General features: G+C 41.0%; 1 pseudogene; it reads right to left on the bottom strand.

Moving 5' to 3' along the window:
• Positions 1-980: 980 nt before the first annotated feature.
• LOC126095619 (5S ribosomal RNA) lies at positions 981-1,098 on the bottom strand (annotated as a pseudogene).
• Positions 1,099-14,033: the final 12,935 nt, after the last annotated feature.

Below are 14,033 nucleotides of genomic sequence, written 5' to 3'. Positions count from 1 at the left end.
CGGTCGCGCGGTTCCAGACTGTAGCGCCTTTAACCGCTATAAATAACAGATATACAATCAGAGAGAACTACACACATTATGTACAATGTCATAAATTTAGATTATGATAAAGTATTTAAGAATGGGAATGTATATCAAGTAAAATTATGGAAAAAGATCAGTAGCTCAAACCAAAGTAATACTAAGGTGCACTCATGCAAAGAGCAGGAGATGTGGCAGATATGAAGGAAGCAAAAGGAAAGAAATCTCTCTGTTGTGAGTTAGTGATCCGTCAGCAACGTTAACTGATGAAAGGCATCGCATATAAGACCAAAAATCTGTTCTGTTTTCTCTACACTCTGTTGTTTTCCCTTATTTATCTTTTCACTGATAGTTTTTTCTGGCGTCCTCTCGAAGACATTGTCGACTTTTTTTATGTCTATATTATTCTATCATGTTCCTTTTACTGTTTCTTGAACTTTATCTCTTCGCAGATTGCACACTGACTCAAAACACAGAGATAAGTATTCAGACATTGTTGGCTCTTTGAAGTTTTGCACGTTTCATGACATTAACCCGAAATACACGTAATGTGTTATAATATATATATCACTCAGTCACTCCGTCTTCAGGCCACATGTGACATACCAGGACTGTCCGACCGCCGTGTCATCCTCAGTGGAGGATGCAGATCCCCAGCGGGGTCAAGGATTTTCTCTGCCTCGTGATGGCTGGGTGTTGTGTGCTGTCCTTAGGTTGGTTAGGTTTAAGTAGTTCTAAGTTATAGGGGACTGATGACCATAGATGTTAAGTCCCATAGTGCTCAGAGCCATTTGAACCATTTGATGCGGATCATCCTCAGTGGAGGATGCGGATAGGATGGGCGTGGGGTCAGCACACCGTTCTCCCGGTCGTTATGATGGTATTCTTGACCGAAGCCACTACTATTCGGTCGAGTAGCTCCTCAATTGGCATCACGAGGCTGAGTGCACCCCGAAAAATGGCAACAGCGCATGGCGGCCTGGATGGTCACCCATCCAAGTGCTGAGCACGCCCGACAGCGCTTAACTTCGGTGATCTCACGGGAACTGGTGTATCCACTGCGGCAAGGCCGTTGCCTCTATAAAATACATATCAGCGTATAAAAATAATGACTTCCGGACGTCATGTCAGATGAAATGTTCAGAGCCATTCGAGACATGAGACAATGAAATGCTTCTGGAGAGACTGTTTTTAATTAGATACAGCTCTTAAGGTACGCATTTTAGAGACCTTGTTTACTAGACTTTTTTCACCGAATTTTGTTCCTGTCGTATCCATGATTATTCATTCCCCCTGGGACAACATGTATAAAAATCTGTTTGTGTTAAAAAGAAAATGATTACGGAGAAAGGTAACACAAGCTACATTAAATCCAATAGCTTTTGACGGGGTGAATAAATAGAAAATTAATGGTGTAGTACATTACTAAAAACCAATATTTGACAGGAGATATGATGTGTGAGTAGGTGTGACGCAATGTGGATATGTGGATACAACTTACAGGAAATTCATATTTGAAAAGCGTGTCTCCAAGTGCTCATCTTGTGCGCTATGAATATATTCGCAGTAGCGATGCGTTTGTGGCCTTTGTAATACATCTCCACGAACCACAATTCGAAAACATAATAATAGAAGAATCCCGATAATTTAACATGAAGCAGTCGGACACTGATGGGGATGCCAGTTGTTCATGAAAATCCGTGTGATTTTATATCAGTAAAACAAAATGCTTTCGATTGAAAAACGTCATATGAAGGTCTCTACGTCCTGTATTTTAATGCATCGGTTATGGTGGTATGAATTAAAGGATGAAGTTATGATTGAATCTGTTTGCAATTAAAAGGCCATTTCCCTCGCAGCAACTGCATTGCCAAACTTATTACATATGTATTGGTTTTTAAGTTATTTTTGAATACAAATGAAGTTATTATTCAAACGAAACCGCCACTAAATAATGTCCTCCTTTATAAATTCACTCGCTACACGCTTTATGCAGCCTCTAAAGACAGATTATTTGTATCAAGGGCCACAGGCAAATCGTGGCTTTCAGCCGAATGTGTGGTTTCGTCTCAGTTGTGTGACTTTATTCGTGATTTCCTCTCAGAGAGGTCACAGTTCATAGTGATGGAGAGAAATCATCGAGTAGAACAGAAGTGACATCTGGCGTTCCTCAAGGTAATGTCGTAAGTCCTCTGCTGTTCCTGATTTATGTAAATGATCTAGGTGGTAATCTGAGCAGCCCCCTTAGATTGTTTGCAGATGACGCTGTAATTTACCGTCTAGTAAAATCATCAGCCTATCAATTCCAATTACATTTATCTAGAAAGAACTTTTGTATGATGCGAAAAGTGGTAATTAGCACTAAACAAAGAAAAGTGCGAGGTTATCCACATGGGTACTAAATGCAATCCGATAAATATAGGGTATACGATACATCGCACAAATTTAAGGGCTGTCAATGCGACTAAATACCTAGGAATTACAATTACGAGCAACTTAAATTGGAAATACCACATAGATAATATTGTGGGGAAGGCAAAACAAAGACTGCGCTTTGTTGGCAGAACTCTTAGAAGATGCGACAAACCCACAAAAGAGACAGCCTACATTACTCTTGTCCGTCCTCTGCTGGAATATTGCTGAGCGGTGTGGGATCCTTACCAGGTAGGATTGACGGAGGACATCGAAAAAATGCAAATAAGGGCAGCTCGTTTCGTGTTATAGCGCAATAGGGGTGAGAGTGTCACAGATATGATACATCAGTTGGGGTGGCAGTCACTGAAACAGGGGCGGTTTTCTTTGCGGCGAGATCAATTTACGCAATTTCAATCACAAACTTCCTCTTCCGAATGCGAAAATAATTCGTTGACACCCACCTACGTAGGGAGAAATGATCATCATAATAAAATAAGGGAAATCAGAGCTCGATCGGAAAGATTTAGGTGTTCCTTTTTCCCACGCGCCATGCGAGAGTGGAATGGTAGAGAAGTAGTATGTAAATGGTTCGATGAACCCTCTGCCAGACACTTAAGTGTGAATTGCAGAGTAACCATGTAGATGTAGATGTATATGTAGAATATTTTTTCTTTTATCCGGGGTTATGTCCGTTGACGAATACGACATGTGTATACTTGTTTGCTATATGCCTTTTGACACATATTTATTAAGAAGTTGTGTCCACATCTATCTCTGTTCTTGGTAATGAGCTGAAGAGCTAAAATAACCAGTAGTCGTAAACTACGCAGTTATTTTAAGGGAACAACTCGATTGAATTGATTTTCTCTCATACAAATTTATTTATTTTATTTTACGTTCCCTAAACTACAAGCCTGTCTATCTAGCCGAAGCCCCTAAGACTGTAATCTATACTGAAAGATAGCTGTTCCTATCCGTGGTGGGGAATGAAAATTTGAGCTCTATTGTTTGGCTGTCAAACGGAGCAGCGGTGGTAACGTAAAGTCCCTGAACACCTGATTATCCATTTGTGCCCTAGGCTAAAACTCACGCCTGACATTAGTTTCTCATTGGGTGATGTATCTGAAACGTTTGATGGTGATTCGCCGATCGAGTGTTGATATTTGGGTCAGCCACTCATTGGTACTTTATAGCGAACCTCTGATATTGTGATCAACGCCTCAATCATGTCACAACTAGCTAAACACGTCCAACATTCAATCAAACTACACTACTACTACCCTCAAGGGTTTGGCAGAGAATTCATAGAACCACTTCCAGACTATTTCTCTGTCTTTCCACCCCGGAGTAGCCCTTGAACACCTACACATTTAAGTGCGAGATCTGATTTCTCTTATTCTGTTACGATGGCCATTTCAACATGTTTTGAATTCACAGATTTCTGCTGACTGATACATCGTGAAAAAATCTGTCAGGAACGAAGTACGACGGGCGTTTGAAAAGTCTGTTCAAAGTCCGAGAGATGGCACCAGCGGCGCGTATCGAGGTCATGTTTAGTTAGTAGCATCGTTGGAAAGAAGGCTCACCAAGTTTCAGCCATATTGGTCTATTTCTTTGTGTTTAGCATTCGTGTGAATAAAGGAAACTGAGTGATTGTAAAAAAATGGACAAAGAAGAATTTCGTGTGGTGATTAAACATTGCTTTATGAAAGGCACAACACCTCAGAAGACCAAAGAGAAGCTTGATAATCATTACGATCACTAAGCATCTTCGATAAGAACAGTTTATAAGCGGTTTCAAAATTTTCGGAGTGGCCATACGGGCACAAGTGATGCTGAACGTTCTGGACGCCCTGTGGAGGTTACGACTCCAGAAATCATTGATAAAATCCATGGTATGGTGATGGATGACAGAAGAGTTAAGGTGCATGAGATTTCTAGTGCAGTGGGCGATCTCGAATGAACGGGTACATAATATTTTACATAAACATTTGGACATGAGAAAGCTATCCGAGATTGCTCACGCTTGACCTAAAACGGAATCGTATGAGGCGTTGCAAGGGTGGTTTGCAGCTGTTCAGGAAGAATCTGCAGGACTTTAAGCGTCGTTTAGTTACTGTGGATGAAACATGGATACATTACTATACTCCTGAGACCAAACAACAATCTAAACAATGGGTCACCAAGGGAGAATCTGCACCAAAAATACGAAGGCCATTCCTTCGGCCGGAAAGGTTGTGGTGACTGTCTTTCGGGATTCGCAAGGGATAATCCTCATCGACTATCTGGAAAATGGTAAAGCTATTACAGGTGAATATTATTCATCGTTACTGGACCGTTTGGAAGCCGAGCTGCAAGAAAAACGCCGGCGATTGGACCACAAAAAAGTCCTTTTCCATCACAACAATGCACCAGCACACACCTCAGCAATTGTGGTCGTAAAATTAATGGAAATAGGATTCCAACTCGTTACACATCCCCCTTTTCTCCAGAATTGGCTCCCTTGGACTACTATTTGTTCTTCAATTTGAAGAAATGGCTGGTAGGACAAAGACTTTATTCAAACGAGGAGGTGATTGCAGCAACTAATAGCTATTTTGCATACTTGGACAATTCCTATTATTCGCAAGGGAACAACAAATTAGAACAGCGTTGGACGAAGTGTATAAATCTAAAAGGAGACTACGTTGAAAAATAAAAATGGTTTACCCCAAACACGTAAGTAATTTTTATTTTTGCACGGACTTTTCAAACGCCCGTCGTATGTATTTGTTTTAGTTGTTGCCAACCTAATCCATCATATCCGGGATACTCTCTCCTCTGTCAATTAGCTATTCGAATTACATGATGGGATATGTTTGCAACTATATTTGCGGTATAATTCCAATGATTTGTTGTTAAATGAACGAACTTAACGTTAACCTCATACACCCACTTGCCCTCAACTCTTATCCCAGTTAATTTGAATTTCTTCTTGTGCGCCTAAGAATTAGCGTCACTCAACTCATCAAATTTTGTTAGGTCAAGTATTTCAAATTGAATTTTCAGTACATAAATAAGCTGGTGATCTTGAGTGATGAATTCAGTGTCTGGTTCGTCTCACAAGAAGCGAAATGGTTGCGAATTGAACAGTTCCCAGAATATAGAATAAATTTCCTTTAATTCACCTCTATCGTCGCAACGGGTGGTCTTATGACCAAAAATTTGTGACCATAGATGTGAACTAAAGGAAATTTAGTCACACCCTTGTTGGGTAAACTCCGTAACTATTTAGTTGGATAATCGCCTATGGAGAATAATGGAATATAGTCGAATTAAATCGGGTGATGCTGAGGGAATTAGATTAGGAAATGAGATACTTAAAGTAGTAAAGGAGTTTTGCTATTTGGGGAGCAAAATAACTGATGATGGTCGAAGTAGAGAGGATATAAAATGTAGACTGGCAATGGCAAGGAAAGCGTTTCCGAAGGAGGGAAATTTGTTAACATCGAGTATAGATGTAAATGTCAGGAAGTCGTTTCTGAAAGTCTTTGTATGGAGTGTAGCCATGTATGGAAGTGAAACGTTGACGATAAATAGTTTAGAGAAGAAGGGAATAGACGCTTTTGAAATGTGGTCCTGCAGAAGAATGCTGAAGATTAAATGAGTAGATCACATAACTAATGAGGAGGTATTGAATAGAATTGGGGAGAAGAGAAATTTGTGGTACAACTTAACTCGAAGAAGGGATCGCTTGGTAGGACATATTCTTAGGCATCAAGCGATCACCAATTTAATATTGGAGGGCAGCGTGGAGGGTAAAAATCGTAGAGGGAGACCAAGAGATGAATACACTAAACATATTCAGAAGGATGTAGGTTGCAGTAGGTACTGGGAGATGAAGAAACTTGCACAGGATAGAGTAGAATGGAAAGCTGCAACAAAACAATCTCTGGACTGAAGACCACAACAACAACAACAACAACCATCGCCTATGGTTCACATGGGTGTTTTCATTAATTTTATGACAGTTTTTTATAATCGTGTCTTGTGATCGTCACGTATACAGAAAATAACTGTTTCGTCACCTTAGATAGTATCAGTGATTACACTAAAGTATTGACGTAGGACGGTCCCCTATTTATGTGGAAGGAACAAATTTTCGATGAAGCAACTGAATTTATTGAATTTTGTGGGAAGGCTCTGATGTCGAATTCTCTTACATTGTAGTAAACCCCTGTGTGTCTTTGGTCTGTACGAGTTAATTCTATTTGGATTAAGCCTTTATGGTCCTTTCACTGTATGTGTCAAAACCCAGTTATTCTCAGTTTATTAAGTTTTGCTACTTTTCATATCCACCGCCCCGCAAAGTTACGTACATTAGCGCTGCTACTGATTCTTGGCGCAGAGTGCAATCATTACACATGTTGAGATACGTTTTTCCTCGCAATATGTGTTCGATAATATTTGATATGCTTTGTGTGGGCATTCATATTATTACAATATAGACCTGTTCATGGTTGGGATTGACTGTCATATATTCTAACCTCTATCACACATATTTCCATGTCCTACGAAATACCACGAAATAGTTAACAAATCACGGTTCTTAATCGATAATGTAATGGATTATCAAATATTCCTCATCTTGAATAAAACAGATTGGTTTAGGCATATTCCGTTTGCATGTGCCCGTACTATATTCATAGCAACCCTCATTTGTGTTATGTAAATTAAGGCCGATACAGCAGGCAGGACATACGAATGTGGTATGCAAGAAATCAGTCAAGTACAGTTTCCTCCTCGTTTGAGTCCAATGTAAGTAGAAAATTTATGGTTATATGGTAAAAAGTGCATCTACTAAGGAAATGGCAATTTAGACAATTGAAACTGGCGGGGGATAAAACTGGGGAAGGCAGCAGAAGGTTTTTACTAGATAGTGCCCAAGCGGATTAAAAGAAATCAAAACAAGTGGGCCACTTTTTGAGGCGCCTTGCAAGATTTCCGCCAATAAAACGTGGTCCTAGGTTCACCTTTTCCACAACATGCGATGGTTCCAATTTAAACTGTTCGTAATTGTAATCCCTAGGTATTTAATAGAATCGAAATTTAATAGTAGTTTTAACAGTAGTTTGTACATTAATAATCAAATTGTAATTCCCCACGACATAAATGTTATAACTGCGGCGAATGTTTCTGGCCATTCGGGAAGTATGGTTAGTAATCAAGTACTTTTAGTAAATGAGTACTGACCATACATTCATCTGTAATAAACTTCATCTAGCAACAGGGATGTAATTACGTGGCTATTAAAACTGGATTACATCATGATCAGACGAAGATTCAGAAACCAGCTACTGGACTGTAGGGCGTACCCGGGAGCAGATATAGATTTCGATAAAAATTTACAAATGGAAAAGAGTGATCTTAAGTTTAAGTATCTCGTGTGGAAGATTCAGTGAGCAAACATGTGGGACAGTGAAGTACTGAGGAATGATGACATGCGTCTGAAGTAATCTGAGGCTATAGGTACTGTGATAATCAGTACTACAGTAGGCAGGAGGCATTTGAAGAGAAATGGACATATACAACAATGGTAGTCGCAGATGTTCGACAGAAACATACGCATAAAAATGATAGCTGCAGATACGCCTTATGTAACAGAAGAAGTGATTCAGTTGAGTGACGAAAGAAGGAAGTACAAAATTGTTAAGGGAAATTCAGGAATACAGAAATACAAGAGACTTAGGAATGAAATAAATAGCAACTGCAGGAAATCCGAGGCGAAATAGATGCAGGAAAAATGTGAAGAAAGCGAAAAAGAGATGGTCGTCGAGAGCACGAACTTAGCAGCGTATTGAGAAGCCCAAATGACCTTCGGTGAAATTAAATACATGGACGTAGCATTAACAGTGCAAAGGAAATATCGTTAATTTCACTTTTAAGTGCAGAGAAGAGAGCATATAGGTGGAAATAACGCAATGAAGCGCTCTACGAGGGGAATGAACTGTCAGATGACATGATTCAGGAAGAAACTTGAGTCATTGTAGATTACGTAGAGGATCCAGCGTTAGAGCTTTGTGATCAAATAAAACAGAAGGGACGGATAACATTGCTTGGGAATTTCTTAAAAATTGCGGGAAGTACCAACCAAGCGATTATTCAAGCTGATGCGTAAAATCTATGAGCCTGGTACCTCTGTTAAATGACGATCAGATTCACTTTATGAAAAGGTAAAGCCATCAGTGAGGCAGTTCTGGCGATGAGATTGATAATGGAAGCCAGAGATGAAAAGAATCAAAGAACGTTCGTACGATTTGTCGACCTGAAAAAAGCATTCAGCATTATAAAATGGTACGTAATGTCTCAGAAAACTGTGAGTAGAAAGCTACAAGGAAAGACAGATAAACTGTACTACCATACACGCCCTGTTCGCGAGTGGAACATGGTTTGAGGACTCAGTGGTACAAAAATTACCCTCCGCCACACACCATTAAGTGGCTTTCGGGGTATGATGTAGATATATAGTCTTTATTTCAGATTTTAATAAAGATCGGGAAAAGCATTGGACCGATATAGTTCAAATTTTTTTCACGATATCCTAATAAACGCTCTGACGGGCGTAGGCTATATAGATTTCAGTACACATAATGTATGTAAGATATAAAGGGGAAATGTTGTTACAACAAATCTCGAAATCTGCTTGACCGATTTACTTCAGCTTATTACACGAGATTCTAAAAAGTCTTTGGACGTACATATACGTATATATTTATATTTATTATATATACACTACTGGCCATTCAAATTGCTACACCAAGAAGAAATGCAGAAGATAAACGGGTATTCATTGGACAAACATATTATACTAGAACTGACATATGTTTACTTCAAGCAATTTGGGTGCATAGATCCTGAGAATTCAGTACCCAGAGCAACCACCTCTGGCCGTAATAACAGCCTTGATACGGCTGGGCATTGCATCAAACAGAGCTTGGATGGTGTGTACAGGTACAGTTGCACATGCAGCTTCAACACGGTACCACAGTTCATCAAGAGTAGTGACTGGCTTATCGTGACGAGCCAGTTGCTCGGCCACCATTGACCAGACGTTTTCAATTAGTGAGAGATCTGGAGAATGTGCTGGCCAGAGCAGCGTTCGAACATTTTCTGTATCCTGGAAGATCCGTACAGGACCTGCAACATGCGGTCGTGCATTATCTCGCTGAAACGTAGCGTTTCGCAGGGATCGAATGAAGGATAGAACCACAGGTCGTTACAGATCTGAAATGTAACGTCCACTGTTCAAAGTGATGTCAATGCGAACGAGAGGTGACGGAGACGTGTAACCAATGACACCCCATACGACCATGCCGGGTGATACGCCAGTATGGCGATGACGAATGCACACTTCCCATGTGCGTTCACCGCGATGTCGCCAAACACGGATGCGACCATCATGATGCTGTAAACAGAACCTGAATTCATCCGGCAAAATGACGTTTTTCCATTCGTGCACTCAAGTTCGTCGTTGAGTACACCATAGCAGGCGCTCCTGAATGTGACGCAGCGTCAAGGGTAACGAATGGCAGAGAAGAGAGCATATAGGTGGAAATAACGCAATGAAGCGCTCTACGAAGGGAATGAACTGTCAGATGACATGATTAAGGAAGAAACTTGAGTCATTGTAGGTTACGTAGAGGATACAGCGTTAGAGCTTTGTGATCAAATAAAACAGAAGGGACGGATAACATTGCTTGGGAATTTCTTATAAATTGCGGGAAGTACCAACCAAGCGATTATTCAAGCTGATGCGTAAAATCTATGAGCCTGGTACCTCTGTTAAATGACGATCAGATTCACTTTATGAAAAGGTAAAGCCATCAGTGAGGCAGTTCTGGCGATGAGATTGATAATGGAAGCCAGAGATGAAAAGAATCAAAGAACGTTCGTACGATTTGTCGACCTGAAAAAAGCATTCAGCATTATAAAATGGTACGTAATGTCTCAGAAAACTGTGAGTAGAAAGCTACAAGGAAAGACAGATAAACTGTACTACCATACACGCCCTGTTCGCGAGTGGAACATGGTTTGAGGACTCAGTGGTACAAAAATTACCCTCCGCCACACACCATTAAGTGGCTTTCGGGGTATGATGTAGATATATAGTCTTTATTTCAGATTTTAATAAAGATCGGGAAAAGCATTGGACCGATATAGTTCAAATTTTTTTCACGATATCCTAATAAACGCTCTGACGGGCGTAGGCTATATAGATTTCAGTACACATAATGTATGTAAGATATAAAGGGGAAATGTTGTTACAACAAATCTCGAAATCTGCTTGACCGATTTACTTCAGCTTATTACACGAGATTCTAAAAAGTCTTTGGACGTACATATACGTATATATTTATATTTATTATATATACACTACTGGCCATTCAAATTGCTACACCAAGAAGAAATGCAGAAGATAAACGGGTATTCATTGGACAAACATATTATACTAGAACTGACATATGATTACATTTTCAAGCAATTTGGGTGCATAGATCCTGAGAATTCAGTACCCAGAGCAACCACCTCTGGCCGTAATAACAGCCTTGATACGGCTGGGCATTGCGTCAAACAGAGCTTGGATGGTGTGTACAGGTACAGTTGCACATGCAGCTTCAACACGGTACCACAGTTCATCAAGAGTAGTGACTGGCTTATCGTGACGAGCCAGTTGCTCGGCCATCATTGACCAGACGTTTTCAATTAGTGAGAGATCTGGAGAATATGCTGGTCAGAGCAGCGTTCGAACATTTTCTGTATCCTGGAAGATCCGTACAGGACCTGCAAATGCGGTCGTGCATTATCTCGCTGAAACGTAGCGTTTCGCAGGGATCGAATGAAGGATAGAACCACAGGTCGTTACACATCTGAAATGTAACGTCCACTGTTCAAAGTGATGTCAATGCGAACGAGAGGTGACGGAGACGTGTAACCAATGACACCCCATACGACCACGCCGGGTGATACGCCAGTATGGCGATGACGAATGCACACTTCCCATGTGCGTTCACCGCGATGTCGCCAAACACGGATGCGACCATCATGATGCTGTAAACAGAACCTGGATTCATCCGAAAAAATGACGTTTTGCCATTCGTCTACCCAGGTTCGTCGTTGAGCACACCATCACAGGGCTCCTGTCTCTGATGCAGCGTCAAGGATAACCGCATCCATGGTCTCAGAGTTGATAGTCCATGCTGCTGCAAATGTCGTCGAACTGTTCGTGCAGATGGTTGTTGTCTTGCAAACGTCCCCATCTCTTGACTCAGGGATCGAGACGTGGCTGCACGATCCGTTGCAGCCGTGCGGATAAGATGCCTGTCATCTCGACTGCTAGTGATACGAGGCCGTTGGGATCCAGCACGGCGTTCCGTATTACCCTCCTGAACCCACCGATTCCATGTTCTGCTAACAGTCTTTGGATCTCGACCAACGCGAGCAGCAATGTCGCGATAGGTAAAACCGCAATCGCGATAGCCTACAATCCGACCTTTATCAAAATCGGAAACGTGATGGTACGCATTTCTCCTCCTTACACGAGGCATCACAACAACTTTTCACTAGGCAACGCCGGTCAACTGCTGTTTGTGTATGAGAAATCGGTTGGAAGCTTTCCTCATCTCAGCACGATGTAGGTGTCGCCAACCTTGTGTGAATGCTCTGAGAAGCTAATCATTTGCATATCACAGCATCTTCTTCCTGTAAATCGGTTGGAAGCTTTCCTCATCTCAGCACGATGTAGGTGTCGCCAACCTTGTGTGAATGCTCTGAGAAGCTAATCATTTGCATATCACAGCATCTTCTTCCTGTCGGTTAAATTTCGCGTCTGTAGCACGTCATCTTCATGGTGTAGCAACAACTTTAATGGCCAGTAGTGTATGTATATAATGGAAGGCGTGCGTATAATAATATATGAAAGCGATGCGTTTTTTTTTTTTTTTTTTTTTTTTTTTTTTTTCTAATGGACTTGTAGTCCGGGGTGATAGGTTACAATACAGCATCACCGGTCTATTGCGGTCTAACTGTGTTGGTGAGCCAGTAAATTTCCACTGTGCAGTGACTGCGTCACTGCAATTCACTTTGGAGGTGTGATTCTTTTAAGCAAAAATATACAGCTTTTCTGTTAAAACCGACTGTGAGAAAGAAAACTCTTTGCAGTGTTCTACTGTGAAAATGTGCGTGTTTGTTTTCTTTCTCGCACACAGTTTCAACTACGAGGGCAGGGCATTTTAAACCATTAGAAAAATTACTTCTCCCATTCTTTCTCATAGAGGATATTTTTAAGGAAAAATTGTGTACCCAACCGTGTGTTGTTGTATTTTATTCCTCGCAATCGGATTTCACAGAAAAAAGGAAAATTGAGTTTAAGGCTTATCGTCTAATGATTACAATACTATTATGGAATCTGGATTTCCAATAAGAATGAACAAAATATTTAATTTTATTCTTACTTAATCGTTTGTTAATTTACATTCCGACACCAAGCCTGCCTACAAATTATGTAAACTTGCATACAATATGAGTCAGACTTCCGTAGGCAAGCCAATAAAATAATAATATATAAAGAGAACAAAGTACTGGTCTTGCACTTACTTTTTGTTGGAAGTGGCGGATACATATAGGGGGTGGGGGGCTGGTCGCGTGATGCTCCCCTATCCCCCTCTCCCCCCCCCTCCCCCTCTCACCCCCCTCCTCGCCATAACCAACCGCAGCCGCCAGTTGCGGGACCATACGCATTGTCACCCGCGCCGCCCGCGGCAGTCAGCCCGCCCGCTGTTCGTTCGTTTCCTTCGTCAGTCGACTCGACTGAATCGAGTTATCGAGTAGTTGTACTTTCCAATGTAGCACGCGCGTCCGCGTCATTTTATTTTATACGATTCTGTCTAGCACATAGATAGCTAACACATACCTACTAGAAAAGTCGCTGCCCTTCTCGATCGATATTCTGTCTGATATCTGTTCGAGAAAAGTTGCGAATATTGTATTTTCTTGAACAGAGGACCTTCGACACGTAGTGTTATAAGTACGGACTATTCGCCGAATAGGAAGCTAGTTTACATTCAGAAGCACAAATATTAAGAGTGAAGAGAGAATAAAAAGTCCTAGTTGCAGCAAGAGCAAGTGTGAAGATTAGTCAAGAGTGAGAGTGATCCGTATTAAGAATCGAATAGAAATTCATAGTAATTTCACAAAAAAATAGTTCAAATGGCTCTGAGCACTATGGGACTCAACATATGTGGTCATAAGTCCCCTAGAACTTAGAACTACTTAAACCTAACTAACCTAAGGACATCACACACATCCATGCCCGAGGCAGGATTCGAACCTGCGACCGTAGCAGTCGCGCGGTTCCGGACTGAGTGCCTAGAACCGCTAGACCACCGCAGCCGGCAGTAATTTCACAGTAAAAACATGTTTACGAGAATCACCCTGACATAGATTGTCCTACTGGGGATGTAATTAACCAATTTGCCAGTAAGACTAGGAGCTCAGAATTCATCATTTAAGGAAGAGAACTACAATAGTAACTTTTTCATATCGTAAAATGGCATTGTCTT

This window comes from Schistocerca cancellata, chromosome 1, assembly GCF_023864275.1.
Source record: "Schistocerca cancellata isolate TAMUIC-IGC-003103 chromosome 1, iqSchCanc2.1, whole genome shotgun sequence".
NCBI lineage: Eukaryota > Metazoa > Arthropoda > Insecta > Orthoptera > Acrididae > Schistocerca > Schistocerca cancellata.
The sequence above is the reverse complement of the archived record's forward strand: the minus strand, read 5'-3'. Positions and strand labels throughout refer to the sequence as shown.